The sequence below is a fragment of the Hydractinia symbiolongicarpus genome, chromosome 3, assembly GCF_029227915.1.
Source record: "Hydractinia symbiolongicarpus strain clone_291-10 chromosome 3, HSymV2.1, whole genome shotgun sequence".
Classification (NCBI taxonomy): Eukaryota; Metazoa; Cnidaria; class Hydrozoa; order Anthoathecata; family Hydractiniidae; genus Hydractinia; species Hydractinia symbiolongicarpus.
In genome coordinates this window covers 30033792-30054774 of record NC_079877.1, presented here as the reverse complement: position 1 = coordinate 30054774, position 20983 = coordinate 30033792, and the positions used below count along the sequence as shown (strand labels likewise).

At 40.3% G+C, this 20983-nt stretch overlaps 27 non-coding genes across 27 annotated transcripts; all 27 read right to left on the bottom strand.

Moving 5' to 3' along the window:
* Window positions 1-926: 926 nt before the first annotated feature.
* Trnal-uag (transfer RNA leucine (anticodon UAG)) lies at window positions 927-1008 on the bottom strand. The gene has a single exon. It is a non-coding gene; the product is annotated as a tRNA-Leu (tRNA).
* Window positions 1009-1519: 511 nt separating this feature from the next.
* On the bottom strand, window positions 1520-1601 carry Trnal-aag (transfer RNA leucine (anticodon AAG)). Its single transcript has one exon. It is a non-coding gene; the product is annotated as a tRNA-Leu (tRNA).
* A 383-nt stretch (window positions 1602-1984) lies between these two features.
* Trnal-uag (transfer RNA leucine (anticodon UAG)) lies at window positions 1985-2066 on the bottom strand. The gene has a single exon. It is a non-coding gene; the product is annotated as a tRNA-Leu (tRNA).
* Window positions 2067-2577: 511 nt separating this feature from the next.
* Trnal-aag (transfer RNA leucine (anticodon AAG)) lies at window positions 2578-2659 on the bottom strand. The gene has a single exon. It is a non-coding gene; the product is annotated as a tRNA-Leu (tRNA).
* A 384-nt stretch (window positions 2660-3043) lies between these two features.
* Window positions 3044-3125, bottom strand: Trnal-uag (transfer RNA leucine (anticodon UAG)). Its single transcript has one exon. It is a non-coding gene; the product is annotated as a tRNA-Leu (tRNA).
* A 511-nt stretch (window positions 3126-3636) lies between these two features.
* Trnal-aag (transfer RNA leucine (anticodon AAG)) lies at window positions 3637-3718 on the bottom strand. The gene has a single exon. It is a non-coding gene; the product is annotated as a tRNA-Leu (tRNA).
* A 385-nt stretch (window positions 3719-4103) lies between these two features.
* Trnal-uag (transfer RNA leucine (anticodon UAG)) lies at window positions 4104-4185 on the bottom strand. Its single transcript has one exon. It is a non-coding gene; the product is annotated as a tRNA-Leu (tRNA).
* Window positions 4186-4696: 511 nt separating this feature from the next.
* Window positions 4697-4778, bottom strand: Trnal-aag (transfer RNA leucine (anticodon AAG)). The gene has a single exon. It is a non-coding gene; the product is annotated as a tRNA-Leu (tRNA).
* A 385-nt stretch (window positions 4779-5163) lies between these two features.
* Trnal-uag (transfer RNA leucine (anticodon UAG)) lies at window positions 5164-5245 on the bottom strand. Its single transcript has one exon. It is a non-coding gene; the product is annotated as a tRNA-Leu (tRNA).
* Window positions 5246-5756: 511 nt separating this feature from the next.
* On the bottom strand, window positions 5757-5838 carry Trnal-aag (transfer RNA leucine (anticodon AAG)). Its single transcript has one exon. It is a non-coding gene; the product is annotated as a tRNA-Leu (tRNA).
* A 385-nt stretch (window positions 5839-6223) lies between these two features.
* Trnal-uag (transfer RNA leucine (anticodon UAG)) lies at window positions 6224-6305 on the bottom strand. The gene has a single exon. It is a non-coding gene; the product is annotated as a tRNA-Leu (tRNA).
* A 511-nt stretch (window positions 6306-6816) lies between these two features.
* On the bottom strand, window positions 6817-6898 carry Trnal-aag (transfer RNA leucine (anticodon AAG)). The gene has a single exon. It is a non-coding gene; the product is annotated as a tRNA-Leu (tRNA).
* Window positions 6899-7876: 978 nt separating this feature from the next.
* Window positions 7877-7958, bottom strand: Trnal-aag (transfer RNA leucine (anticodon AAG)). Its single transcript has one exon. It is a non-coding gene; the product is annotated as a tRNA-Leu (tRNA).
* A 978-nt stretch (window positions 7959-8936) lies between these two features.
* Window positions 8937-9018, bottom strand: Trnal-aag (transfer RNA leucine (anticodon AAG)). The gene has a single exon. It is a non-coding gene; the product is annotated as a tRNA-Leu (tRNA).
* A 978-nt stretch (window positions 9019-9996) lies between these two features.
* Trnal-aag (transfer RNA leucine (anticodon AAG)) lies at window positions 9997-10078 on the bottom strand. Its single transcript has one exon. It is a non-coding gene; the product is annotated as a tRNA-Leu (tRNA).
* A 385-nt stretch (window positions 10079-10463) lies between these two features.
* Trnal-uag (transfer RNA leucine (anticodon UAG)) lies at window positions 10464-10545 on the bottom strand. Its single transcript has one exon. It is a non-coding gene; the product is annotated as a tRNA-Leu (tRNA).
* A 2038-nt stretch (window positions 10546-12583) lies between these two features.
* Window positions 12584-12665, bottom strand: Trnal-uag (transfer RNA leucine (anticodon UAG)). The gene has a single exon. It is a non-coding gene; the product is annotated as a tRNA-Leu (tRNA).
* A 511-nt stretch (window positions 12666-13176) lies between these two features.
* On the bottom strand, window positions 13177-13258 carry Trnal-aag (transfer RNA leucine (anticodon AAG)). Its single transcript has one exon. It is a non-coding gene; the product is annotated as a tRNA-Leu (tRNA).
* Window positions 13259-13643: 385 nt separating this feature from the next.
* Window positions 13644-13725, bottom strand: Trnal-uag (transfer RNA leucine (anticodon UAG)). The gene has a single exon. It is a non-coding gene; the product is annotated as a tRNA-Leu (tRNA).
* A 511-nt stretch (window positions 13726-14236) lies between these two features.
* On the bottom strand, window positions 14237-14318 carry Trnal-aag (transfer RNA leucine (anticodon AAG)). Its single transcript has one exon. It is a non-coding gene; the product is annotated as a tRNA-Leu (tRNA).
* A 385-nt stretch (window positions 14319-14703) lies between these two features.
* Trnal-uag (transfer RNA leucine (anticodon UAG)) lies at window positions 14704-14785 on the bottom strand. The gene has a single exon. It is a non-coding gene; the product is annotated as a tRNA-Leu (tRNA).
* Window positions 14786-15296: 511 nt separating this feature from the next.
* Trnal-aag (transfer RNA leucine (anticodon AAG)) lies at window positions 15297-15378 on the bottom strand. Its single transcript has one exon. It is a non-coding gene; the product is annotated as a tRNA-Leu (tRNA).
* A 1445-nt stretch (window positions 15379-16823) lies between these two features.
* Trnal-uag (transfer RNA leucine (anticodon UAG)) lies at window positions 16824-16905 on the bottom strand. Its single transcript has one exon. It is a non-coding gene; the product is annotated as a tRNA-Leu (tRNA).
* A 511-nt stretch (window positions 16906-17416) lies between these two features.
* On the bottom strand, window positions 17417-17498 carry Trnal-aag (transfer RNA leucine (anticodon AAG)). Its single transcript has one exon. It is a non-coding gene; the product is annotated as a tRNA-Leu (tRNA).
* A 385-nt stretch (window positions 17499-17883) lies between these two features.
* Trnal-uag (transfer RNA leucine (anticodon UAG)) lies at window positions 17884-17965 on the bottom strand. Its single transcript has one exon. It is a non-coding gene; the product is annotated as a tRNA-Leu (tRNA).
* A 511-nt stretch (window positions 17966-18476) lies between these two features.
* Window positions 18477-18558, bottom strand: Trnal-aag (transfer RNA leucine (anticodon AAG)). Its single transcript has one exon. It is a non-coding gene; the product is annotated as a tRNA-Leu (tRNA).
* A 1445-nt stretch (window positions 18559-20003) lies between these two features.
* Window positions 20004-20085, bottom strand: Trnal-uag (transfer RNA leucine (anticodon UAG)). The gene has a single exon. It is a non-coding gene; the product is annotated as a tRNA-Leu (tRNA).
* Window positions 20086-20983: the final 898 nt, after the last annotated feature.

Here is a 20983-nt window from a genome sequence, read left to right as displayed (position 1 = left end):
AATGGCTTATGCTGACATTAGCAGGAAGGTTTTTGCTCTAACCAATTAACCTAAGATCCGAAGTCCTAAGTCTGTCCGTTGACAAGTAAACTTTGACAAGTTAACATTGCGTGGGCACAATAATGAAACGCCAAAAATTATACTCTTGTGGGTTAAATGTTAAAAATTATGCAACTATCAAGAAATATGTTGAACATGACTGTAAGAACGTTTCATTCGTACTATCGCTCTTAACAAGCTGTAAATCCAAATCTCATGTCGTTTAAACGCTTTAGATCTCTGTTTCGAAAAATAAAGGAAATGTTCCGCAAAATCAAGTGGTACAAGTGACACTTTTCCCCAATGCGACAAAGACTTGTTGATTATACTTTTTTTAAATTTGCGTCTTTCTGGGGACGAAGTTTTTAAGCGTAATCAATATTCTCTGTCCGAGGACATTTCCGGTCATGCGATATAAGATGACAGGAATGAGATTCGAACTCGCGCCACCGAAGTGACTGGCGCCTTAAACCAGCGCCTTAGACCGCTCGGCCATCCTGCCCGGTTTTTCAAATACATAATGTCGACGAGCGTGCAGAGAAAATAGTATTTACGCGTATTTAAGCACTAGATGACATGTAAAAATGACAGAAATGTATGAAAAATTCAAATAAGTAAGTGACGCAAAATAATACGTTGATACCCAACCAGCTCTGCACATTCCATTGCAAGTGCATTCGTCCCGTGACTTTTCATCAATTAAGAGAATTTTGCCTGATTGTGGGCGGAATTACCTGCACAGTCAAGCAGTTTTAGCGATCCCGTCCTGCATGCAAGCGAAACTTGTGATACATCCTTTTTAAACTTTCGCGAATTTTTCTAGGCAAAATAGTTAAGCGGAAATAAAAATGTTTGCCTGACGTACTTTTCAGACATGCATGACTAGTTGACAGGAGCGAGATTTGAACTCGCGCCACCAAAGTGACTGGTGCCTAAAACCAGCGCCTTAGACCGCTCGGCCATCCTGCCTTCTTTTTAAGATATAAAGTCCCCGTCCCAAATAAGTTCAAGTAAACCAAAAATGGCTTATGCTGACATTAGCAGGAAGGTTTTTGCTCTAACCAATTAACCTAAGATCCGAAGTCCTAAGTCTGTCCGTTGACAAGTAAACTTTGACAAGTTCACATTGCGTGGGTACAATAATGAAACGCCAAAAATTATACTCTTGTGGGTTAAATGTTAAAAATTATGCAACTATCAAGAAATATGTTGAACATGACTGTAAGAACGTTTCATTCGGACAATCGCTCTTAACAAGCTGTAAATCCAAATCTCCTGTCGTTTAAACGCTTTAGATCTCTGTTTCGAAAAATAAACGAACTGTTCCGCAAAATCAAGTGGTACAAGTGACATTTTTCCCCAATGCGACAAAGACTTGTTAATTATACTTTTTCTAAAATATGCGTCTGTCAGGGGACGAAGTTTTTAAGCGTAATCAATGTTCTCTGTCCGAGGACATTTCCCGTCATGCGATATAAGATGACAGGAGCGAGATTCAAACTCGCGCCACCGAAGTGACTGGTGCCTTAAACCAGTGCCTTAGACCGCTCGGCCATCCTACCCGGTTTTTCTAATACATATTGTCGACGAGCGTGCAGAGAAAATAGTATTTACGCGATTTAAGCACTAGATGACATGTAAAAATGACCGAAATGTATGAAAAATTTAAATAAGTAAGTGACGCAAAATAATACGTTGATACCCAACCAGCTCTGCACATTCCATTGCAAGTGCATTCGTCCCGTGACTTTTCATCAATTAAGAGAGTTTTGCCTGATTGTGGGCGGAATTACCTGCACAGTCAAGCAGTTTTAGCGATCCCGTCCTGCATGCAAGCGAAACTTGTGATACATCCTTTTTAAACGTTCCGCATTTTTCTAGGCAAAATAGTTAAGCGGAAATAAAAATGTTTGCCTGACGTACTTTTCAGACATGTATGACTAGTTGACAGGAGCGAGATTTGAACTCGCGCCACCAAAGTGACTGGTGCCTAAAACCAGCGCCTTAGACCGCTCGGCCATCCTGCCTTCTTTTTAAGATATAAAGTCCCCGTCCCAAAAAAGTTCAAGTAAATCAAAAATGGCTTATGCTGACATTAGCAGGAAGGTTTTTGCTCTAACCAATTAACCTAAGATCCGAAGTCCTAAGTCTGTCCGTTGACAAGTAAACTTTGACAAGTTTACATTGCGTGGGTACAATAATGAAACGCCGAAAATTATACTCTTGTGAGTAAAATGTTAAAAATTATGCAATTATCAAGAAAAATGTTGAACATGACTGTAAGACCGTTTCATTCGGACAATCGCTCTTAACAAGCTGTAAATCCAAATCTCCTGTCGTTTAAACGCTTTAGATCTCTGTTTCGAAAAATAAACGAACTGTTCCGCAAAATCAAGTGGTACAAGTGACATTTTTCCCCAATGCGACAAAGACTTGTTAATTATACTTTTTCTAAAATATGCGTCTGTCAGGGGACGAAGTTTTTAAGCGTAATCAATGTTCTCTGTCCGAGGACATTTCCCGTCATGCGATATAAGATGACAGGAGCGAGATTCAAACTCGCGCCACCGAAGTGACTGGTGCCTTAAACCAGTGCCTTAGACCGCTCGGCCATCCTACCCGGTTTTTCTAATACATATTGTCGACGAGCGTGCAGAGAAAATAGTATTTACGCGATTTAAGCACTAGATGACATGTAAAAATGACCGAAATGTATGAAAAATTCAAATAAGTAAGTGACGCAAAATAATACGTTGATACCCAACCAGCTCTGCACATTCCATTGCAAGTGCATTCTTCCCGTGACTTTTCATCAATTAAGAGAGTTTTGCCTGATTGTGGGCGGAATTACCTGCACAGTCAAGCAGTTTTAGCGATCCCGTCCTGCATGCAAGCGAAACTTGTGATACATCCTTTTTAAACGTTCGCGCATTTTTCTAGGCAAAATAGTTAAGCGGAAATAAAAATGTTTGCCTGACGTACTTTTCAGACATGTATGACTAGTTGACAGGAGCGAGATTTGAACTCGCGCCACCAAAGTGACTGGTGCCTAAAACCAGCGCCTTAGACCGCTCGGCCATCCTGCCTTCTTTTTAAGATATAAAGTCCCCGTCCCAAAAAAGTTCAAGTAAATCAAAAATGGCTTATGCTGACATTAGCAGGAAGGTTTTTGCTCTAACCAATTAACCTAAGATCCGAAGTCCTAAGTCTGTCCGTTGACAAGTAAACTTTGACAAGTTTACATTGCGTGGGTACAATAATGAAACGCTGAAAATTATACTCTTGTGAGTAAAATGTTAAAAATTATGCAATTATCAAGAAAAATGTTGAACATGACTGTAAGACCGTTTCATTCGGACAATCGCTCTTAACAAGCTGTAAATCCAAATCTCCTGTCGTTTAAACGCTTTAGAACTCTGTTTCGTAAAATAAACGAAATGTTCCGCAAAATCAAGTGGTACAAGTGACATTTTTCCCCAATGCGACAAAAACTTGTTAATTTTACTTTTTCTAAAATTTGCGTCTTTCTGGGCACGAAGTTTTTAAGCGTAATCAATATTCTCTGTCCGAGGACATTTCCGGTCATGCGATATAAGATGACAGGAGCGAGATTCAAACTCGCGCCACCGAAGTGACTGGTGCCTTAAACCAGCGCCTTAGACCGCTCGGCCATCCTGCCCGGTTTTTCAAATACATAATGTCGACGAGCGTGCAGAGAAAATAGTATTTACGCGTATTTAAGCACTAGATGACATGTAAAAATGACAGAAATGTATGAAAAATTCAAATAAGTAAGTGACGCAAAATAATACGTTGATACCCAACCAGCTCTGCACATTCCATTGCAAGTGCATTCGTCCCGTGACTTTTCATCAATTAAGAGAGTTTTGCCTGATTGTGGGCGGAATTACCTGCACAGTCAAGCAGTTTTAGCGATCCCGTCCTGCATGCAAGCGAAACTTGTGATACATCCTTTTTAAACGTTCGCGCATTTTTCTAGGCAAAATAGTTAAGCGGAAATAAAAATGTTTGCCTGACGTACTTTTCAGACATGTATGACTAGTTGACAGGAGCGAGATTTGAACTCGCGCCACCAAAGTGACTGGTGCCTAAAACCAGCGCCTTAGACCGCTCGGCCATCCTGCCTTCTTTTTAAGATATAAAGTCCCCTTCCCAAATAAGTTCAAGTAAACCAAAAATGGCTTATGCTGACATTAGCAGGAAGGTTTTTGGTCTAACCAATTAACCTAAGATCCGAAGTCGTAAGTCTGTCCGTTGACAAGTAAACTTTGACAAGTTCACATTGCGTGGGTACAATAATGAAACGCCAAAAATTATACTCTTGTGGGTTAAATGTTAAAAATTATGCAACTATCAAGAAATATGTTGAACATGACTGTAAGAACGTTTCATTCGGACAATCGCTCTTAACAAGCTGTTAATCCAAATCTCCTGTCGTTTAAACGCTTTAGATCTCTGTTTCGAAAAATAAACGAAATGTTCCGCAAAATCAAGTGGTACAAGTGACATTTTTCCCCAATGCGACAAAGACTTGTTAATTATACTTTTTCTAAAATATGCGTCTGTCTGGGGACGAAGTTTTTAGGCGTAATCAATGTTCTCTGTCCGAGGACATTTCCGGTCATGCGATATAAGATGACAGGAGCGAGATTCAAACTCGCGCCACCGAAGTGACTGGTGCCTTAAACCAGTGCCTTAGACCGCTCGGCCATCCTACCCGGTTTTTCTAATACATATTGTCGACGAGCGTGCAGAGAAAATAGTATTTACGCGTATTTAAGCACTAGATGACATGTAAAAATGACCGAAATGTATGAAAAATTCAAATAAGTAAGTGACGCAAAATAATACGTTGATACCCAACCAGCTCTGCACATTCCATTGCAAGTGCATTCGTCCCGTGACTTTTCATCAATTAAGAGAGTTTTGCCTGATTGTGGGCGGACTTACCTGCACAGTCAAGCAGTTTTTACGATCCCGTCCTGCATGCAAGCGAAACTTGTGATACATCTTTTTTAAACGTTCGCGCATTTTTCTAGGCAAAACAGTTAAGCGGAAATAAAAATGTTTGCCTTACGTACTTTTCAGACATGTATGACTAGTTGACAGGAGCGAGATTTGAACTCGCGCCACCAAAGTGACTGATGCCTAAAACCAGCGCCTTAGACCGTTCGGCCATCCTGCCTTCTTTTTAAGTTATAAAGTCCCCGTCCCAAAAAAGTTCAAGTAAACCAAAAATGGCTTATGCTGACATTAGCAGGAAGGTTTTTGCTCTAACCAATTAACCTAAGATCCGAAGTCCTAAGTCTGTCCGTTGACAAGTAAACTTTGACAAGTTCACATTGCGTGGGTACAATAATGAAACGCCAAAAATTATACTCTTGTGGGTTAAATGTTAAAAATTATGCAACTATCAAGAAATATGTTGAACATGACTGTAAGAACGTTTCATTCGGACAATCGCTCTTAACAAGCTGTAAATCCAAATCTCCTGTCGTTTAAACGCTTTAGATCTCTGTTTCCAAAAATAAACGAAATGTTCCGCAAAATCAAGTGGTACAAGTGACATTTTTCCCCAATGCGACAAAGACTTGTTAATTATACTTTTTCTAAAATATGCGTCTGTCTGGGGACGAAGTTTTTAAGCGTAATCAATGTTCTCGGTCCGAGGACATTTCCGGTCATGCGATATAAGATGACAGGAGCGAGATTCAAACTCGCGCCACCGAAGTGACTGGTGCCTTAAACCAGTGCCTTAGACCGCTCGGCCATCCTACCCGGTTTTTCTAATACATATTGTCGACGAGCGTGCAGAGAAAATAGTATTTACGCGTATTTAAGCACTAGATGACATGTAAAAATGACCGAAATGTATGAAAAATTCAAATAAGTAAGTGACGCAAAATAATACGTTGATACCCAACCAGCTCTGCACATTCCATTGCAAGTGCATTCGTCCCGTGACTTTTCATCAATTAAGAGAGTTTTGCCTGATTGTGGGCGGAATTACCTGCACAGTCAAGCAGTTTTAGCGATCCCGTCCTGCATGCAAGCGAAACTTGTGATACATCCTTTGTAAACGTTCGCGCATTTTTCTAGGCAAAATAGTTAAGCGGAAATAAAAATGTTTGCCTGACGTACTTTTCAGACATGTATGACTAGTTGACAGGAGCGAGATTTGAACTCGCGCCACCAAAGTGACTGGTGCCTAAAACCAGCGCCTTAGACCGCTCGGCCATCCTGCCTTCTTTTTAAGATATAAAGTCCCCGTCCCAAAAAAGTTCAAGTAAATCAAAAATGGCTTATGCTGACATTAGCAGGAAGGTTTTTGCTCTAACCAATTAACCTAAGATCCGAAGTCCTAAGTCTGTCCGTTGACAAGTAAACTTTGACAAGTTCACATTGCGTGGGTACAATAATGAAACGCCAAAAATTATACTCTTGTGGGTTAAATGTTAAAAATTATGCAACTATCAAGAAATATGTTGAACATGACTGTAAGAACGTTTCATTCGGACAATCGCTCTTAACAAGCTGTAAATCCAAATCACCCGTCGTTTAAACGCTTTAGATCTCTGTTTCGAAAAATAAACGAAATGTTCCGCAAAATCAAGTGGTACAAGTGACATTTTTCCCCAATGCGACAAAGACTTGTTAATTATACTTTTTCTAAAACATGCGTCTGTCTGGGGACGAAGTTTTTAAGCGTAATCAATGTTCTCTGTCCGAGGACATTTCCGGTCATGCGATATAAGATGACAGGAGCGAGATTCAAACTCGCGCCACCGAAGTGACTGGTGCCTTAAACCAGTGCCTTAGACCGCTCGGCCATCCTACCCGGTTTTTCTAATACATATTGTCGACGAGCGTGCAGAGAAAATAGTATTTACGCGTATTTAAGCACTAGATGACATGTAAAAATGACAGAAATGTATGAAAAATTCAAATAAGTAAGTGACGCAAAATAATACGTTGATACCCAACCAGCTCTGCACATTCCATTGCACGTGCATTCGTCCCGTGACTTTTCATCAATTAAGAGGGTTTTGCCTGATTGTGGGCGGAATTACCTGCACAGTCAAGCAGTTTTAGCGATCCCGTCCTGCATGCAAGCAAAACTTGTGATACATCCTTTTTAAACGTTCGCGCATTTTTCTAGGCAAAATAGTTAAGCGGAAATAAAAATGTTTGCCTGACGTACTTTTCAGACATGTATGACTAGTTGACAGGAGTGAGATTTGAACTCGCGCCACCAAAGTGACTGGTGCCTAAAACCAGCGCCTTAGACCGCTTGGCCATCTTGCCTACTTTTTAAGATATAAAGTCCCCGTCCCCAAAAAGTTCAAGTACCCCAAAAATGGCTTATGCTGACATTAGCAGGAAGGTTTTTGCTCTAACCAATTAACCTAAGATCCGAATTCGTAAGTCTGTCCGTTGACAAGTAAACTTTGACAAGTTCACATTGCGTGGGTACAATAATGAAACGCCAAAAATTATACTCTTGTGGGTTAAATGTTAAAAATTATGCAACTATCAAGAAATATGTTGAACATGACTGTAAGAACGTTTCATTCGGACAATCGCTCTTAACAAGCTGTAAATCCAAATCACCCGTCGTTTAAACGCTTTAGATCTCTGTTTCGAAAAATAAACGAAATGTTCCGCAAAATCAAGTGGTACAAGTGACATTTTTCCCCAATGCGACAAAGACTTGTTAATTATACTTTTTCTAAAACATGCGTCTGTCTGGGGACGAAGTTTTTAAGCGTAATCAATGTTCTCTGTCCGAGGACATTTCCGGTCATGCGATATAAGATGACAGGAGCGAGATTCAAACTCGCGCCACCGAAGTGACTGGTGCCTTAAACCAGTGCCTTAGACCGCTCGGCCATCCTACCCGGTTTTTCTAATACATATTGTCGACGAGCGTGCAGAGAAAATAGTATTTACGCGTATTTAAGCACTAGATGACATGTAAAAATGACAGAAATGTATGAAAAATTCAAATAAGTAAGTGACGCAAAATAATACGTTGATACCCAACCAGCTCTGCACATTCCATTGCACGTGCATTCGTCCCGTGACTTTTCATCAATTAAGAGGGTTTTGCCTGATTGTGGGCGGAATTACCTGCACAGTCAAGCAGTTTTAGCGATCCCGTCCTGCATGCAAGCAAAACTTGTGATACATCCTTTTTAAACGTTCGCGCATTTTTCTAGGCAAAATAGTTAAGCGGAAATAAAAATGTTTGCCTGACGTACTTTTCAGACATGTATGACTAGTTGACAGGAGTGAGATTTGAACTCGCGCCACCAAAGTGACTGGTGCCTAAAACCAGCGCCTTAGACCGCTTGGCCATCTTGCCTACTTTTTAAGATATAAAGTCCCCGTCCCCAAAAAGTTCAAGTACCCCAAAAATGGCTTATGCTGACATTAGCAGGAAGGTTTTTGCTCTAACCAATTAACCTAAGATCCGAATTCGTAAGTCTGTCCGTTGACAAGTAAACTTTGACAAGTTCACATTGCGTGGGTACAATAATGAAACGCCAAAAATTATACTCTTGTGGGTTAAATGTTAAAAATTATGCAACTATCAAGAAATATGTTGAACATGACTGTAAGAACGTTTCATTCGGACAATCGCTCTTAACAAGCTGTAAATCCAAATCACCCGTCGTTTAAACGCTTTAGATCTCTGTTTCGAAAAATAAACGAAATGTTCCGCAAAATCAAGTGGTACAAGTGACATTTTTCCCCAATGCGACAAAGACTTGTTAATTATACTTTTTCTAAAACATGCGTCTGTCTGGGGACGAAGTTTTTAAGCGTAATCAATGTTCTCTGTCCGAGGACATTTCCGGTCATGCGATATAAGATGACAGGAGCGAGATTCAAACTCGCGCCACCGAAGTGACTGGTGCCTTAAACCAGTGCCTTAGACCGCTCGGCCATCCTACCCGGTTTTTCTAATACATATTGTCGACGAGCGTGCAGAGAAAATAGTATTTACGCGTATTTAAGCACTAGATGACATGTAAAAATGACAGAAATGTATGAAAAATTCAAATAAGTAAGTGACGCAAAATAATACGTTGATACCCAACCAGCTCTGCACATTCCATTGCACGTGCATTCGTCCCGTGACTTTTCATCAATTAAGAGGGTTTTGCCTGATTGTGGGCGGAATTACCTGCACAGTCAAGCAGTTTTAGCGATCCCGTCCTGCATGCAAGCAAAACTTGTGATACATCCTTTTTAAACGTTCGCGCATTTTTCTAGGCAAAATAGTTAAGCGGAAATAAAAATGTTTGCCTGACGTACTTTTCAGACATGTATGACTAGTTGACAGGAGTGAGATTTGAACTCGCGCCACCAAAGTGACTGGTGCCTAAAACCAGCGCCTTAGACCGCTTGGCCATCTTGCCTACTTTTTAAGATATAAAGTCCCCGTCCCCAAAAAGTTCAAGTACCCCAAAAATGGCTTATGCTGACATTAGCAGGAAGGTTTTTGCTCTAACCAATTAACCTAAGATCCGAATTCGTAAGTCTGTCCGTTGACAAGTAAACTTTGACAAGTTCACATTGCGTGGGTACAATAATGAAACGCCAAAAATTATACTCTTGTGGGTTAAATGTTAAAAATTATGCAACTATCAAGAAATATGTTGAACATGACTGTAAGAACGTTTCATTCGGACAATCGCTCTTAACAAGCTGTAAATCCAAATCTCCTGTCGTTTAAACGCTTTAGATCTCTGTTTCGAAAAATAAACGAAATGTTCCGCAAAATCAAGTGGTACAAGTGACATTTTTCCCCAATGCGACAAAGACTTGTTAATTATACTTTTTCTAAAATATGCGTCTGTCTGGGGACGAAGTTTTTAGGCGTAATCAATGTTCTCTGTCCGAGGACATTTCCGGTCATGCGATATAAGATGACAGGAGCGAGATTCAAACTCGCGCCACCGAAGTGACTGGTGCCTTAAACCAGTGCCTTAGACCGCTCGGCCATCCTACCCGGTTTTTCTAATACATATTGTCGACGAGCGTGCAGAGAAAATAGTATTTACGCGTATTTAAGCACTAGATGACATGTAAAAATGACAGAAATGTATGAAAAATTCAAATAAGTAAGTGACGCAAAATAATACGTTGATACCCAACCAGCTCTGCACATTCCATTGCAAGTGCATTCGTCCCGTGACTTTTCATCAATTAAGAGAGTTTTGCCTGATTGTGGGCGGAATTACCTGCACAGTCAAGCAGTTTTAGCGATCCCGTCCTGCATGCAAGCGAAACTTGTGATACATCCTTTTTAAACGTTCGCGCATTTTTCTAGGCAAAATAGTTAAGCGGAAATAAAAATGTTTGCCTGACGTACTTTTCAGACATGTATGACTAGTTGACAGGAGTGAGATTTGAACTCGCGCCACCAAAGTGACTGGTGCCTAAAACCAGCGCCTTAGACCGCTTGGCCATCCTGCCTACTTTTTAAGATATAAAGTCCCCGTCCCCAAAAAGTTCAAGTAACCCAAAAATGGCTTATGCTGACATTAGCAGGAAGGTTTTTGCTCTAACCAATTAACCTAAGATCCGAATTCCTAAGTCTGTCCGTTGACAAGTAAACTTTGACAAGTTCACATTGCGTGGGTACAATAATGAAACGCCAAAAATTATACTCTTGTGGGTTAAATGTTAAAAATTATGCAACTATCAAGAAATATGTTGAACATGACTGTAAGAACGTTTCATTCGTACTATCGCTCTTAACAAGCTGTAAATCCAAATCTCATGTCGTTTAAACGCTTTAGATCTCTGTTTCGTAAAATAAACGAAATGTTCCGCAAAATCAAGTGGTACAAGTGACACTTTTCCCCAATGCGACAAAGACTTGTTAATTATACTTTTTCTAAAATATGCGTCTGTCTGGGGACGAAGTTTTAAAGCCTAATCAATGTTCTCTATCCGAGGACATTTCCGGTCATGCGATATAAGATGACAGGAGCGAGATTCAAACTCGCGCCATCGAAGTGACTGGTGCCTTAAACCAGTGCTTTAGACCGCTCGGCCATCCTACCCGGTTTTTCTAATACGTATTGTCGACGAGCGTGCAGAGAAAATAGTATTTACGCGTATTTAAGCACTAGATGACATGTAAAAATGACAGAAATGTATGAAAAATTCAAATAAGTAAGTGACGCAAAATAATACGTTGATACCCAACCAGCTCTGCACATTCCATTGCAAGTGCATTCGTCCCGTGACTTTTCATCAATTAAGAGAGATTTGCCTGATTGTGGGCGGAATTACCTGCACAGTCAAGCAGTTTTAGCGATCCCGTCCTGCATGCAAGCGAAACTTGTGATACATCCTTTTTAAACGTTCGCGCATTTTTCTAGGCAAAATAGTTAAGCGGAAATAAAAATGTTTGCCTGACGTACTTTTCAGACATGTATGACTAGTTGACAGGAGTGAGATTTGAACTCGCGCCACCAAAGTGACTGGTGCCTAAAAACAGCGCCTTAGACCGCTTGGCCATCCTGCCTACTTTTTAAGATATAAAGTCCCCGTCCCCAAAAAGTTCAAGTAACCCAAAAATGGCTTATTCTGACATTAGCAGGAAGGTTTTTGCTCTAACCATTTAACCTAAGATCCAAATTCCTAAGTCTGTCCGTTGACAAGTAAACTTTGACAAGTTCACATTGCGTGGGTACAATAATGAAACGCCAAAAATTATACTCTTGTGGGTTAAATGTTAAAAATTATGCAACTATCAAGAAATATGTTGAACATGACTGTAAGAACGTTTCATTCGTACTATCGCTCTTAACAAGCTGTAAATCCAAATCTCATGTCGTTTAAACGCTTTAGATCTCTGTTTCGTAAAATAAACGAAATGTTCTGCAAAATCAAGTGGTACAAGTGACACTTTTCCCCAATGCGACAAAGACTTGTTAATTATACTTTTTCTAAAATATGCGTCTGTCTGGGGACGAAGTTTTTAAGCGTAATCAATGTTCTCTATCCGAGGACATTTCCGGTCATGCGATATAAGATCACAGGAGCGAGATTCAAACTCGCGCCACCGAAGTGACTGGTGCCTTAAACCAGTGCATTAGACCGCTCGGCCATCCTACCCGGTTTTTCTAATACATATTGTCGACGAGCGTGCAGAGAAAATAGTATTTACGCGTATTTAAGCACTAGATGACATGTAAAAATGACCGAAATGTATGAAAAATTCAAATAAGTAAGTGACGCAAAATAATACGTTGATACCTAACCAGCTCTGCACATTCCATTGCAAGTGCATTCGTCCCGTGACTTTTCATCAATTAAGAGAGTTTTGCCTGATTGTGGGCGGACTTACCTGCACAGTCAAGCAGTTTTAGCGATCCCGTCCTGCATGCAAGCGAAACTTGTGATACATCCTTTTTAAACGTTCGCGCATTTTTCTAGGCAAAATAGTTAAGCGGAAATAAAAATGTTTGCCTGACGTACTTTTCAGACATGTATGACTAGTTGACAGGAGCGAGATTTGAACTCGCGCCACCAAAGTGACTGATGCCTAAAACCAGCGCCTTAGACCGTTCGGCCATCCTGCCTTCTTTTTAAGTTATAAAGTCCCCGTCCCAAAAAAGTTCAAGTAAACCAAAAATGGCTTATGCTGACATTAGCAGGAAGGTTTTTGCTCTAACCAATTAACCTAAGATCCGAAGTCCTAAGTCTGTCCGTTGACAAGTAAACTTTGACAAGTTCACATTGCGTGGGTACAATAATGAAACGCCAAAAATTATACTCTTGTGGGTTAAATGTTAAAAATTATGCAATTATCAAGAAATATGTTGAACATGACTGTAAGAACGTTTCATTCGGACAATCGCTCTTAACAAGCTGTAAATCCAAATCTCCTGTCGTTTAAACGCTTTAGATCTCTGTTTCGTAAAATAAACGAAATGTTCCGCAAAATCAAGTGGTACAAGTGACATTTTTCCCCAATGCGACAAAAACTTGTTAATTTTACTTTTTCTAAAATTTGCGTCTTTCTGGGCACGAAGTTTTTAAGCGTAATCAATATTCTCTGTCCGAGGACATTTCCGGTCATGCGATATAAGATGACAGGAGCGAGATTCAAACTCGCGCCACCGAAGTGACTGGTGCCTTAAACCAGCGCCTTAGACCGCTCGGCCATCCTGCCCGGTTTTTCAAATACATAATGTCGACGAGCGTGCAGAGAAAATAGTATTTACGCGTATTTAAGCACTAGATGACATGTAAAAATGACAGAAATGTATGAAAAATTCAAATAAGTAAGTGACGCAAAATAATACGTTGATACCCAACCAGCTCTGCACATTCCATTGCAAGTGCATTCGTCCCGTGACTTTTCATCAATTAAGAGAGTTTTGCCTGATTGTGGGCGGAATTACCTGCACAGTCAAGCAGTTTTAGCGATCCCGTCCTGCATGCAAGCGAAACTTGTGATACATCCTTTTTAAACGTTCGCGCATTTTTCTAGGCAAAATAGTTAAGCGGAAATAAAAATGTTTGCCTGACGTACTTTTCAGACATGTATGACTAGTTGACAGGAGCGAGATTTGAACTCGCGCCACCAAAGTGACTGGTGCCTAAAACCAGCGCCTTAGACCGCTCGGCCATCCTGCCTTCTTTTTAAGATATAAAGTCCCCTTCCCAAATAAGTTCAAGTAAACCAAAAATGGCTTATGCTGACATTAGCAGGAAGGTTTTTGGTCTAACCAATTAACCTAAGATCCGAAGTCCTAAGTCTGTCCGTTGACAAGTAAACTTTGACAAGTTCACATTGCGTGGGTACAATAATGAAACGCCAAAAATTATACTCTTGTGGGTTAAATGTTAAAAATTATGCAACTATCAAGAAATATGTTGAACATGACTGTAAGAACGTTTCATTCGGACAATCGCTCTTAACAAGCTGTTAATCCAAATCTCCTGTCGTTTAAACGCTTTAGATCTCTGTTTCGAAAAATAAACGAAATGTTCCGCAAAATCAAGTGGTACAAGTGACATTTTTCCCCAATGCGACAAAGACTTGTTAATTATACTTTTTCTAAAATATGCGTCTGTCTGGGGACGAAGTTTTTAGGCGTAATCAATGTTCTCTGTCCGAGGACATTTCCGGTCATGCGATATAAGATGACAGGAGCGAGATTCAAACTCGCGCCACCGAAGTGACTGGTGCCTTAAACCAGTGCCTTAGACCGCTCGGCCATCCTACCCGGTTTTTCTAATACATATTGTCGACGAGCGTGCAGAGAAAATAGTATTTACGCGTATTTAAGCACTAGATGACATGTAAAAATGACCGAAATGTATGAAAAATTCAAATAAGTAAGTGACGCAAAATAATACGTTGATACCCAACCAGCTCTGCACATTCCATTGCAAGTGCATTCGTCCCGTGACTTTTCATCAATTAAGAGAGTTTTGCCTGATTGTGGGCGGAATTACCTGCACAGTCAAGCAGTTTTAGCGATCCCGTCCTGCATGCAAGCGAAACTTGTGATACATCCTTTTTAAACGTTCGCGCATTTTTCTAGGCAAAATAGTTAAGCGGAAATAAAAATGTTTGCCTGACGTACTTTTCAGGCATGTATGACTAGTTGACAGGAGCGAGATTTGAACTCGCGCCACCAAAGTGACTGGTGCCTAAAACCAGCGCCTTAGACCGCTCGGCCATCCTGCCTTATTTTTAAGATATAAAGTCCCCGTCCCAAAAAAGTTCAAGTAAATCAAAAATGGCTTATGCTGACATTAGCAGGAAGGTTTTTGCTCTAACCAATTAACCTAAGATCCGAAGTCCTAAGTCTGTCCGTTGACAAGTAAACTTTGACAAGTTCACATTGCGTGGGTACAATAATGAAACGCCAAAAATTATACTCTTGTGGGTTAAATGTTAAAAATTATGCAACTATCAAGAAATATGTTGAACATGACTGTAAGAACGTTTCATTCGGACAATCGCTCTTAACAAGCTGTAAATCCAAATCTCCCGTCGTTTAAACGCTTTAGATCTCTGTTTCGAAAAATAAACGAAATGTTCCGCAAAATCAAGTGGTACAAGTGACATTTTTCCCCAATGCGACAAAGACTTGTTAATTATACTTTTTCTAAAATATGCGTCTGTCTGGGGACGAAGTTTTTAAGCGTAATCAATGTTCTCTGTCCGAGGACATTTCCGGTCATGCGATATAAGATGACAGGAGCGAGATTCAAACTCGCGCCACCGAAGTGACTGGTGCCTTAAACCAGTGCCTTAGACCGCTCGGCCATCCTACCCGGTTTTTCTAATACATATTGTCGACGAGCGTGCAGAGAAAATAGTATTTACGCGTATTTAAGCACTAGATGACATGTAAAAATGACAGAAATGTATGAAAAATTCAAATAAGTAAGTGACGCAAAATAATACGTTGATACCCAACCAGCTCTGCACATTCCATTGCACGTGCATTCGTCCCGTGACTTTTCATCAATTAAGAGAGTTTTGCCTGATTGTGGGCGGAATTACCTGCACAGTCAAGCAGTTTTAGCGATCCCGTCCTGCATGCAAGCGAAACTTGTGATACATCCTTTTTAAACGTTCGCGCATTTTTCTAGGCAAAATAGTTAAGCGGAAATAAAAATGTTTGCCTGACGTACTTTTCAGACATGTATGACTAGTTGACAGGAGTGAGATTTGAACTCGCGCCACCAAAGTGACTGGTGCCTAAAACCAGCGCCTTAGACCGCTTGGCCATCTTGCCTACTTTTTAAGATATAAAGTCCCCGTCCCCAAAAAGTTCAAGTACCCCAAAAATGGCTTATGCTGACATTAGCAGGAAGGTTTTTGCTCTAACCAATTAACCTAAGATCCGAATTCCTAAGTCTGTCCGTTGACAAGTAAACTTTGACAAGTTCACATTGCGTGGGTACAATAATGAAACGCCAAAAATTATACTCTTGTGGGTTAAATGTTAAAAATTATGCAACTATCAAGAAATATGTTGAACATGACTATAAGAACGTTTCATTCGTACTATCGCTCTTAACAAGCTGTAAATCAAAATCTCATGTCGTTTAAACGCTTTAGATCTCTGTTTCGTAAAATAAACGAAATGTTCCGCAAACTCAAGTGGTACAAGTGACACTTTTCCCCAATGCGACAAAGACTTGTTAATTATACTTTTTCTAAAATATGCGTCTGTCTGGGGACGAAGTTTTAAAGCGTAATCAATGTTCTCTATCCGAGGACATTTCCGGTCATGCGATATAAGATGACAGGAGCGAGATTCAAAGTCGCGCCACCGAAGTGACTGGTGCCTTAAACCAGTGCATTAGACCGCTCGGCCATCCTACCCGGTTTTTCTAATACATATTGTCGACGAGCGTGCAGAGAAAATAGTATTTACGCGTATTTAAGCACTAGATGACATGTAAAAATGACCGAAATGTATGAAAAATTCAAATAAGTAAGTGACGCAAAATAATACGTTGATACCTAACCAGCTCTGCACATTCCATTGCAAGTGCATTCGTCCCGTGACTTTTCATCAATTAAGAGAGTTTTGCCTGATTGTGGGCGGACTTACCTGCACAGTCAAGCAGTTTTTACGATCCCGTCCTGCATGCAAGCGAAACTTGTGATACATCCTTTTTAAACGTTCGCGCATTTTTCTAGGCAAAACAGTTAAGCGGAAATAAAAATGTTTGCCTTACGTACTTTTCAGACATGTATGACTAGTTGACAGGAGCGAGATTTGAACTCGCGCCACCAAAGTGACTGATGCCTAAAACCAGCGCCTTAGACCGTTCGGCCATCCTGCCTTCTTTTTAAGTTATAAAGTCCCCGTCCCAAAAAAGTTCAAGTAAACCAAAAATGGCTTATGCTGACATTAGCAGGAAGGTTTTTGCTCTAACCAATTAACCTAAGATCCGAAGTCCTAAGTCTGTCCGTTGACAAGTAAACTTTGACAAGTTCACATTGCGTGGGTACAATAATGAAACGCCAAAAATTACACTCTTGTGGGTTAAATGTTAAAAATTATGCAACTATCAAGAAATATGTTGAACATGACTGTAAGAACGTTTCATTCGGACAATCGCTCTTAACAAGCTGTAAATCCAAATCTCCTGTCGTTTAAACGCTTTAGATCTCTGTTTCGAAAAATAAACGAAATGTTCCGCAAAATCAAGTGGTACAAGTGACATTTTTCCCCAATGCGACAAAGACTTGTTAATTATACTTTTTCTAAAATATGCGTCTGTCTGGGGACGAAGTTTTTAAGCGTAATCAATGTTCTCGGTCCGAGGACATTTCCGGTCATGCGATATAAGATGACAGGAGCGAGATTCAAACTCGCGCCACCGAAGTGACTGGTGCCTTAAACCAGTGCCTTAGACCGCTCGGCCATCCTACCCGGTTTTTCTAATACATATTGTCGACGAGCGTGCAGAGAAAATAGTATTTACGCGTATTTAAGCACTAGATGACATGTAAAAATGACCGAAATGTATGAAAAATTCAAATAAGTAAGTGACGCAAAATAATACGTTGATACCCAACCAGCTCTGCACATTCCATTGCAAGTGCATTCGTCCCGTGACTTTTCATCAATTAAGAGAGTTTTGCCTGATTGTGGGCGGAATTACCTGCACAGTCAAGCAGTTTTAGCGATCCCGTCCTGCATGCAAGCGAAACTTGTGATACATCCTTTGTAAACGTTCGCGCATTTTTCTAGGCAAAATAGTTAAGCGGAAATAAAAATGTTTGCCTGACGTACTTTTCAGACATGTATGACTAGTTGACAGGAGCGAGATTTGAACTCGCGCCACCAAAGTGACTGGTGCCTAAAACCAGCGCCTTAGACCGCTCGGCCATCCTGCCTTCTTTTTAAGATATAAATTCCCCGTCCCAAAAAAGTTCAAGTAAATCAAAAATGGCTTATGCTGACATTAGCAGGAAGGTTTTTGCTCTAACCAATTAACCTAAGATCCGAAGTCCTAAGTCTGTCCGTTGACAAGTAAACTTTGACAAGTTCACATTGCGTGGGTACAATAATGAAACGCCAAAAATTATACTCTTGTGGGTTAAATGTTAAAAATTATGCAACTATCAAGAAATATGTTGAACATGACTGTAAGAACGTTTCATTCGGACAATCGCTCTTAACAAGCTGTAAATCCAAATCACCCGTCGTTTAAACGCTTTAGATCTCTGTTTCGAAAAATAAACGAAATGTTCCGCAAAATCAAGTGGTACAAGTGACATTTTTCCCCAATGCGACAAAGACTTGTTAATTATACTTTTTCTAAAACATGCGTCTGTCTGGGGACGAAGTTTTTAAGCGTAATCAATGTTCTCTGTCCGAGGACATTTCCGGTCATGCGATATAAGATGACAGGAGCGAGATTCAAACTCGCGCCACCGAAGTGACTGGTGCCTTAAACCAGTGCCTTAGACCGCTCGGCCATCCTACCCGGTTTTTCTAATACATATTGTCGACGAGCGTGCAGAGAAAATAGTATTTACGCGTATTTAAGCACTAGATGACATGTAAAAATGACAGAAATGTATGAAAAATTCAAATAAGTAAGTGACGCAAAATAATACGTTGATACCCAACCAGCTCTGCACATTCCATTGCACGTGCATTCGTCCCGTGACTTTTCATCAATTAAGAGGGTTTTGCCTGATTGTGGGCGGAATTACCTGCACAGTCAAGCAGTTTTAGCGATCCCGTCCTGCATGCAAGCGAAACTTGTGATACATCCTTTTTAAACGTTCGCGCATTTTTCTAGGCAAAATAGTTAAGCGGAAATAAAAATGTTTGCCTGACGTACTTTTCAGACATGTATGACTAGTTGACAGGAGTGAGATTTGAACTCGCGCCACCAAAGTGACTGGTGCCTAAAACCAGCGCCTTAGACCGCTTGGCCATCTTGCCTACTTTTTAAGATATAAAGTCCCCGTCCCCAAAAAGTTCAAGTACCCCAAAAATGGCTTATGCTGACATTAGCAGGAAGGTTTTTGCTCTAACCAATTAACCTAAGATCCGAATTCGTAAGTCTGTCCGTTGACAAGTAAACTTTGACAAGTTCACATTGCGTGGGTACAATAATGAAACGCCAAAAATTATACTCTTGTGGGTTAAATGTTAAAAATTATGGAACTATCAAGAAATATGTTGAACATGACTGTAAGAACGTTTCATTCGGACAATCGCTCTTAACAAGCTGTAAATCCAAATCTCCTGTCGTTTAAACGCTTTAGATCTCTGTTTCGAAAAATAAACGAAATGTTCCGCAAAATCAAGTGGTACAAGTGACATTTTTCCCCAATGCGACAAAGACTTGTTAATTATACTTTTTCTAAAATATGCGTCTGTCTGGGGACGAAGTTTTTAAGCGTAATCAATGTTCTCTGTCCGAGGACATTTCCGGTCATGCGATATAAGATGACAGGAGCGAGATTCAAACTCGCGCCACCGAAGTGACTGGTGACTTAAACCAGTGCCTTAGACCGCTCGGCCATCCTACCCGGTTTTTCTAATACATATTGTCGACGAGCGTGCAGAGAAAATAGTATTTACGCGTATTTAAGCACTAGATGACATGTAAAAATGACAGAAATGTATGAAAAATTCAAATAAGTAAGTGACGCAAAATAATACGTTGATACCCAACCAGCTCTGCACATTCCATTGCAAGTGCATTCGTCCCGTGACTTTTCATCAATTAAGAGAGTTTTGCCTGATTGTGGGCGGAATTACCTGCACAGTCAAGCAGTTTTAGCGATCCCGTCCTGCATGCAAGCGAAACTTGTGATACATCCTTTTTAAACGTTCGCGCATTTTTCTAGGCAAAATAGTTAAGCGGAAATAAAAATGTTTGCCTGACGTACTTTTCAGACATGTATGACTAGTTGACAGGAGTGAGATTTGAACTCGCGCCACCAAAGTGACTGGTGCCTAAAACCAGCGCCTTAGACCGCTTGGCCATCCTGCCTACTTTTTAAGATATAAAGTCCCCGTCCCCAAAAAGTTCAAGTAACCCAAAAATGGCTTATGCTGACATTAGCAGGAAGGTTTTTGCTCTAACCAATTAACCTAAGATCCGAATTCCTAAGTCTGTCCGTTGACAAGTAAACTTTGACAAGTTCACATTGCGTGGGTACAATAATGAAACGCCAAAAATTATACTCTTGTGGGTTAAATGTTAAAAATTATGCAACTATCAAGAAATATGTTGAACATGACTGTAAGAACGTTTCATTCGTACTATCGCTCTTAACAAGCTGTAAATCCAAATCTCATGTCGTTTAAACGCTTTAGATCTCTGTTTCGTAAAATAAACGAAATGTTCCGCAAAATCAAGTGGTACAAGTGACACTTTTCCCCAATGCGACAAAGACTTGTTAATTATACTTTTTCTAAAATATGCGTCTGTCTGGGGACGAAGTTTTAAAGCGTAATCAATGTTCTCTATCCGAGGACATTTCCGGTCATGCGATATAAGATGACAGGAGCGAGATTCAAACTCGCGCCATCGAAGTGACTGGTGCCTTAAACCAGTGCTTTAGACCGCTCGGCCATCCTACCCGGTTTTTCTAATACGTATTGTCGACGAGCGTGCAGAGAAAATAGTATTTACGCGTATTTAAGCACTAGATGACATGTAAAAATGACAGAAATGTATGAAAAATTCAAATAAGTAAGTGACGCAAAATAATACGTTGATACCCAACCAGCTCTGCACATTCCATTGCAAGTGCATTCGTCCCGTGACTTTTCATCAATTAAGAGAGATTTGCCTGATTGTGGGCGGAATTACCTGCACAGTCAAGCAGTTTTAGCGATCCCGTCCTGCATGCAAGCGAAACTTGTGATACATCCTTTTTAAAAGT